The 8,250-nt window shown below is 48.7% G+C and overlaps 1 long non-coding RNA gene across 1 annotated transcript; it reads right to left on the minus strand.

Annotated features, from left to right (window-relative positions):
* Positions 1–1,861: 1,861 nt before the first annotated feature.
* On the minus strand, positions 1,862–5,773 carry LOC142471348 (uncharacterized). Its single transcript, XR_012789416.1, has 3 exons — positions 5,749–5,773; positions 2,816–2,901; positions 1,862–2,310 (listed from the first exon to the last, which is right to left on the minus strand). It is a non-coding gene; the product is annotated as an uncharacterized LOC142471348 (long non-coding RNA).
* Positions 5,774–8,250: the final 2,477 nt, after the last annotated feature.

The following is an 8,250-nucleotide window of genomic DNA, read 5'->3' on the forward strand; positions in this document are numbered from 1 at the left end:
ATTTTCGGCTTTTCCTTTTTTTTTTCTTTTCTCCTTTCCCTATATTCCCTTCCCTCCCTCCCCCCCCATTTCCCCATTGTTTCCAATTCCCTTCCCCATCCTTTTCCCTTGTCTTATATGGTGTATGTTTGTATGTTTTCATGTGGCTTGTACTGACGGCACACATTGACATAGGAATTGTCCTCTCACATATTCATTGATTCATTTGTTTATACTTGTGTGGTGCTCTAATTTTATGTTTTGTATATGTAACAGACTTTCTGACCTGACTGACCCACCCAATCTCACAATGGCCCCTGTGGTCTAACCTGTCCCCATTACATGGTCATGTCTGGTGGTGCACCTGTTGGCAACAGGACTCCTGAGTCTTCCGCATGATGGTGTATGGGGAATGTCAACCAGACAGGCAGCTGAGGTAGTGTTCTAGAGTCCTACCTACATACAGTGCAGCGCCTCCACCTCATCCGGATCTCTGCGTCCGCATGGAGATGGTTCTGATGAGGAACTCCTTCTTGGTGGTGCCTTCCGCTGTGGAGTAACTTCACACTCACACATTGGGGTTTCTTTGATCAAGGGCATCTCTATTGTAGTTGGTATGGGCAAGCTGCCCCTCACAGCTAGCAGCTTAGCCGATCATTGTCTGTACTTTCCCTTCCAAAAGTCCGCCCTCCCAATGGAGTTGGATCACCTCTCCCCTCAGGGAGATCACCACCTGTGCCAGGTCCCTGGACACAGTGTAGGCCTGGCCAGCCTGGCTGCTGCTGGCCCTTGAGTTAGAACTGTGTCACTAGTTAACTCACTAGTGGACACTTTGGCCTTCTGCTCTGAACTCAGCCTTGTAGAATACACTTGACATACTAACTTTGGGCAGTGCTGTGCCTTATATACCTCAGGAACAGGCACATCTCTGATGTCACTAACGGTGGACTCAGAGCATGTTACCACTCCCTCTTGAATACATATGACACATCACCAGGGTGTGAGGGCAAACCTCCATGATTGATGCTGGCAACCCTGTAACTTACTAGGCGTACTGCCAGCATGAGAGAAAACTGTATGCCATTTTACAGCATGGCTACATTTATATGTGTATATATATCTATGTATATATATATATATATATATATATATATATATATATGTATATATATATATATATATATATATATATATATATATATACATACAGATGCAGCGGCCGTTATTGTAACAAATCACAGAGCCGTTTTCGCGTGCGCTGCAATACTCCACGCGGCCTTATCGCGGCCAATCACACCAGGCACACGTGTTTATCGCGGTTGCTTTGTTTGAATTTCATGGATTCTGTCTCTTTGTGCGCAATGAAATGAATGAATTGCAATGTGTACAGTACTGTGCTACTGTGTAGCTTTCAGGTGTTTAAAAACCAGAACACTAAAATGCCATTTTCTGCGCTCGCCTGCGCTCGCGTCTTAAGGCGTTACGGTTGGAAGAAATCCCGCGCCATGACATGGGTATTCCGAGGTACTGTATACAATGCGTGAAGTGTTCGAATAACAGCCGCTGCATCTGTATATATACAGTATATATATATATATATATATAAATATATATATATATATATTTTTTTTTTTTTTTTCATGAAGAAATACATAGATTTGAATGGGAGCGGTGAATTTACAAATGCCTAGAAGTTCGGGAATTTCAGGGAAGTCTATTGTGGGACTCGGTTTTTGGAGACTACTGTAGCTTCAAATAGGGGCAGGAGCAAACAGGAGCATTTTGGTCCGCTGAGATAATCTGATTTGCGGGAGACATCCTAGGTAAGGCTGCTTTAGTAGCACCCAGAACCTAATGTTCCGTGAAGAATTTACACAATGAATACTTCTGTATATTTTATTGATTCATTGATACAGATATAAACAAAGATAATATACAATGTCGGCCTTCCCTGCTTTTACCTCATTACCAATGGGATATACCCAATGTACTATAAAACATTTACAGTACTTCTAATAAATAACATATATACTGTGTATGTATAGTTTTAGGCATATGGCAACCTGTACAGAGAGATCCGGACTACATGATCCAATATGCGTTGTTAATCTAGAACCAGAGAGTGAGAGATCAGGACTACAATGACCAGAATGCATTGCAAGAGAGAGAGAGATCAGGACATCAGGCACAAACATGCATTGGTGATCTAGAACCAGAGAGCGATCAGGACATCAGGGACCAGAATGCACTGCAAACATGTCTGCTTTACTGTGATCGTCGGAAGGAGATCCCACCGTGGCCGCCCTCTCCGCTGCCTTTACACAGAAACGGCTGAAAAGAGAGAAAGTAATGAATGGTTCATCGGTTACAGAGAACGCGGACAAGTAGTAATAAGTTATAAGAAACATAGATAGAGAAAGAGTTGCACAGAAAAAGGCGATAGATAGAGAGATAGATAGATAGATAGATAGATAGATAGATAGATAGATAGATAGATAGATAGACAGACAGACAGACAGACAGACAGACAGACAGACAGACAGACAGACAGACAGAGAGAGAGAGAGAGAGAGAGAGAGAGAGAGAGAGAGAGAGAGACAGACAGACAGACAGAGAGAGAGAGAGAGAGACAGACAGACAGACAAACAGAGAGAGAGAGAGAGAGGAGAGAGAGAGAGAGAGAGAGAGAGAGAGAGAGAGAGAGAGAGAGAGAGAGAGAGAGAGAGAGAGAGAGAGAGAGAGAGGTTAGATAGATAGATAGATAGATAGATAGAACCTCAAAGTTCAAAACTACAGGAACCCAACTGCATTGAATTTTTACACATTGTAATCTTACCATGCAGCAGAGACTGCACAGGAGAATGGCCAAAATGAGACAAGTCAAAACCAAGAGAGCGATTCCCCACCCAGGGACTGCAGAAGCTGTGGAGAGAGACATGAGAATATGCACACAGATATCTCTCAGATGTGTCAGGGGGACAGACTCATAGCTTCCTTCTGTCTGTGTCACTGTGTCACCCAGTGGGGGAGGGGCAGACTCATAGCTCCCTTCTGTCTGTGTCACTATGTCACCCTGCAGGGGAGGGACAGACTCATAGCTCCCTTCTGTCTGTGTCACTGTGTCACCCTGCTGGGGGAGGGACAGTCTCATAGCTCCCTTCTGTATGTGTCACTGTGTCACCCTGCAGGAGGAGGGACAAACTCATAGCTCCCTTCTGTCTGTGTCACTGTCACCCTGCGGGGGCGGACAGACTCATAGCTCCCTTCTGTCTGTGTCACTGTGTCACCCTGTGGGTGGAGGGACAGGCTCATAGCTCCCTTCTGTCTGTGTCACTGTGTCACCCTGCAGGGGAGGGACAGGCTCATAGCTCCCTTCTGTCTGTGTCACCCTGCAGTGGGAGGGACAGACTCATAGCTCCCTTCTGTCTGTGTCACTGTGTCACCCTGCGGGGGGGACAGACTCATAGCTTCCTTCTGTCTGTGTCACTATGTCACCCAGTGGGGAGGGGCAGACTCATAGCTCCCTTCTGTCTGTGTCACTATGTCACCCTGCAGTGGGAGGACAGACTCATAGCTCCCTTCTGTCTGTGTCACTGTGTCACCCTGCTGGGGGAGGGACAGTCTCATAGCTCCCTTCTGTATGTGTCACTGTGTCACCCTGCAGGAGGAGGGACAAACTCATAGCTCCCTTCTGTCTGTGTCACTGTCACCCTGCGGGGCGGGACAGACTCATAGCTCCCTTCTGTCTGTGTCACTGTGTCACCCTGTGGGTGGAGGGACAGGCTCATAGCTCCCTTCTGTCTGTGTCACTGTGTCACCCTGCAGGGGAGGGACAGGCTAATAGCTCCTTCTGTCTGTGTCACCCTGCAGGGGAGGGACAGACTCATAGCTCCCTTCTGTCTGTGTCACTGTGTCACCCTGCGGGGGGGGACAGACTCATAGCTTCCTTCTGTCTGTGTCACTATGTCACCCAGTGGGGGAGGGCAGACTCATAGCTCCCTTCTGTCTGTGTCACTATGTCACCCTGCAGGGGAGGGACAGACTCATAGCTCCCTTCTGTCTGTGTCACTGTGTCACCCTGCTGGGGGAGGGACAGTCTCATAGCTCCCTTCTGTATGTGTCACTGTGTCACCCTGCGGGAGGAGGGACAAACTCATAGCTCCTTCTGTCTGTGTCACTGTCACCCTGCGGGGGTGGGACAGACTCATAGCTCCCTTCTGTCTGTGTCACTGTGTCACCCTGTGGGTGGAGGGACAGGCTCATAGCTCCCTTCTGTCTGTGTCACTGTGTCACCCTGCAGGGGAGGGACAGGCTCATAGCTCCCTTCTGTCTGTGTCACCATGCAGGGGGAGGGACAGACTCATAGCTCCCTTCTGTCTGTGTCACTGTGTCACCCTGCGGGGGGAGTGACAGACTGATAGTTCCCTTCTGTCTGTGTCACTGTGTCACCCTGCGGGGGGAGGGACAGACTCATAGCTCCCTTCTGTCTGTGTCACTGTTTCATCCTGCGGGGGAGGGACAGACTCAAATCTCCAAGACTCAAATCTCCCTTCTGTCGTGTCTTTGTGTCACCCAGTGGGGGAGGGGCAGACTCATAGCTCCCTTCTGTCTGTGTCACTGTGTCAACCTGTGGGGGGAGGGACAGACTCATAGCTCCCTTCTGTATGTGTCACTGTGTCACCCTGCGGGGGGAGGGACAGACTCATAGCTCCCTTCTGTCTGTGTCACTGTGTCACCCTGCGGGGGAGGGACAGACTCATAGCTCCCTTCTGTCTGTGTCACTGTGTAACCCTGCGGGGGGAGGGACAGACTCATAACTCCCCTTCTGTCTGTGTCACTGTGTCACCCTGCAGGGGAGGGACAGACTCATAGCTCCCTTCTGTCTGTGTCACTGTGGTCACCCAGTGGGGGAGGGACAGTCTCATAGCTCCCTTCTGTCTGTGTCACTGTGTCACCCTGCGGGGGAGGGACAGACACATAGCTCCCTTCTGTCTGTGTCACTGTGTCACCCTGCGGGGGGAGTGACAAACTGATAGTTCCCTTCTGTCTGTGTCACTGTGTCACCCTGCGGGGGAGGGACAGACTCATAGCTCCCTTCTGTCTGTGTCCCTGTGTCATCCTGCGGGGGGAGGGACAGACTCATAGCTCCTTTCTGTCTGTGTCACTGTGGCACCCTGCGGGGGGAGGGACAGGCTCATAGCTCCTTTCTGTCTGTGTCACTGTGGCACCCTGCGGGGGGAGGGACAGGCTCATAGCTCCCTTCTGTCTGTGTCACTGTGTCACCCTGTGGGGGGAGGGACAGACTCATAGCTCCCTTCTGTCTGTGTCACCCTGCGGGGGGAGGGACAGTCCTCATAGCTCCCTGCTGTCTGTGTCACTGTGTCACCCTGCGGGGGGAGGGACAGACTCATAGCTACCTTCTGTCTGTGTCACTGTGTCACCCTGCGGGGGGAGGGACAGACTCATAGCTCCCTTCTGTCTGTGTCACTGTGTCACCCTGCGGGGGGAGGGACAGACTCATAGCTCCCTTCTGTCTGTGTCACTGTGTCAACCCTGCGGGGGAGGGACAGACTCATAGCGCCCTTCTGTCTGTGTCACTGTGTCACCCTGCGGGGGGAGGGACAGACTCATAGCTCCTTTCTGTCTGTGTCACTGTGTCACCCTGCGGGGGGAGGGACAGACTCATAGCTCCCTTCTGTCTGTGTCACTGTGTCACCCTGCGGGGGGAGGGGACAGACACATAACTTATGTTATTGCTATAATACATACCAGCGGCAGTTGTGTTTGTCTGAGCTCTGTTGAAATAAAAAATAAGAAACACATGTTGTGTTAGATTAATAAATGAGAAACAAAGGAAATGAGAGAGAGAGAGAGAGAGAGAGAGAGGAATAGATACAAGGGAGGGAGAGGAGGGAGAAAGGAGACTGAATTAATGATTGTGTATTAGATTTAAAAGTTTATATAGATAGAAGTTGAAAGATAGGGGCAGAGATAGAGAGAACAAGAGACAGGAAGAGAGGGGGAGAGAGAGGGATAAACTGAAAGAGAGAGAGAGAGAGGGGGATGGAGACATGGGAGATTGAGAGACTAGCTGTTTCAATGAGGCAGAGTTGACACCAACAGAGAGAGACTTATCGAGAGAGAGAGAGAGAGAACTGAGAGAGAGAGAGAGGAGAGAGAGACTTATCGATGAGAGAGAGAGAGAGAGAGAGACTGAGAGAGAGAGACTTATCGAGGGAGAGAGAGAGAGAGAGACTGAGAGAGAGAGAAGTTTTAGAAATGGCAAGGTGAAAGCAGGTAAAATAAAAAACAGGTATAGATGAGAGAAAAAGAGAGACTGAGAGAAAGGGGGAAGAGAGGAGAGAGAAAGCAGAGAAGTGAGGGGAGAAAGAGAGAATTTGGTAGATTGGGAGATAGAGCAGAGAAGAGAGAGGGATACAGTGTGAGAGAGCAGAGAGAGGGAGAGAAAGAGAGAGAGAGAGAGAGAGAGAGGAGAGAGAGAGGGAGAGAGAGGGAGAGAGAGAGAGGGAGGGGGGGGGTGAGAGAGAGAGAGAGAGAGAGAGAGAGAGAGAGAGAGAGAGAGAGAGAGAGAGAAAAGAGAGAGAGAGAGAGAGAGAGAGAGAGAGAGAGAGAGAGAGAGAGAGAGAGAGAGAGAGAGAGAGAGAGAGAGAGAGAGAGAGAGAGGAGAGATAGAGAGAGAGAGAGAGAGAGAGAGAGAGAGAGGGAGAGGGAGAGGGAGAGTGGAGAGGGAGAGGGGGGAGAGAGGGAGAGAGGGAGAGAGGAGAGAGGGAGAGAGGGAGAGGAGGGAGAGAGGGAGAGAATAAGAAAATGAAGAGGTGAGAGGAATGCGAGCGAGAGAAAGAGAGGGTTTGAGATACTGTTGAGGGAGAGGGGAGCAGATAAAATGAAAGGAAGAGAGAGGAGAGGGAGGGGAAGACGGGGAGAGAGAGAACAATAGAGAGAAAAAAAGAAGACCGAGAGATTGCAAAAAGAACAAAGAAAAGAGACACGAAGGAGGAAGGGAGAAAAGATAAAGAAAGAACTGAAGGAAAGAAGAGGGAGAGAGAAATACTAAGAGAGACACTATAAGAAAAAAAGGTAGAGAAGAGGTAAAGAAAATAAAGAAAAATAAAGGAGAGAGAGAAAGAGACGAGAGAGAAGGGGAGAAAGGAAAGATATCAGTGTTTCTCACCTGCTCCCTGCAGACTCAGTATGAGACAGGCAGCCACAACCCACAGTCCGACTTTACACAGGGAGCGTTCACTAGCCATGCTGGGTGCTGAGTTCCAACCCACTCCAGGGACAGCTGTTAATGTCAGGTGAATTCACAAAGCTCTGATACCCTCTACCCTTGAACCTCTTGGCTTATATACCTCCCGTTCACAGGATAGGACAGTCACTGTGACAAGCGTGGTCTGTATGTAGGACATTCTCAGATGTATGAGTGTCGGAATAAATTATAATTTTATAGCTGTGGATTGGGGATCTTTTTATGGATCAGAACCTGTCAAACTTGATAGAGTTTTATTTCTGGCCTTTGATTCAGGTCAGTGATTAACTCATGTAATACTAAACCCTCAACAAATTAAGATGAACAATTAGCCTAGGTCAACGTGACACTTTTTGATTAATGACTTCATTACAGTGACATGTTTAATCGGTGAAAGGGTCCAGGTAGCCTCAGTCCCCAGAGGTCCCTGATCTGTGCCCAGATCCCTTAAGTATCCAGTTGCCACCAGAGCCCTTGAGAGTAGGCCCAACCCTATACTAGCCAATCTGGACTGCACGAGGACACATTGCGACTCAGGAGAACATAATATTCTATGAGTTTATTATGAGGGAGTAATGCATAATACATAACAATACATAATACAGGAAATACATAAATCCAACACACAGGAAAGATACATAAAAGGGGCACAAATAATCACAAAAAAGAGCTTTGGTCTCAGTATTGCCAGTTGTTGTCGTGGCAAATAGAAACTGGGCTCTTTTAGTCTAAGTTGAGCCTATAAATAGTCCATGCAATACCCCAGTCCTTGGGAACTTCCCGGCAGTCCCAGGGAATTAAGTACTGCAAAGGGTGGCTAATAGCCTCCTGCCTGCCTAGCCCACGATAGATGGTAGACTCGTGGCTACTAGGTTTGTGAGGTGGGGGCCATCATCCGCTGTCTGTAGATGTCCCAAACCAAAGGTAGTCCTTTGCAGGACGTAACAGGGAAACATAGCTTGGTAGCTCCTGGTATGGTGGGGACATCCAATCTTCTCAGC

Source organism: Ascaphus truei, chromosome 20 (genome assembly GCF_040206685.1).
Source record: "Ascaphus truei isolate aAscTru1 chromosome 20, aAscTru1.hap1, whole genome shotgun sequence".
Taxonomy (NCBI): domain Eukaryota; kingdom Metazoa; phylum Chordata; class Amphibia; order Anura; family Ascaphidae; genus Ascaphus; species Ascaphus truei.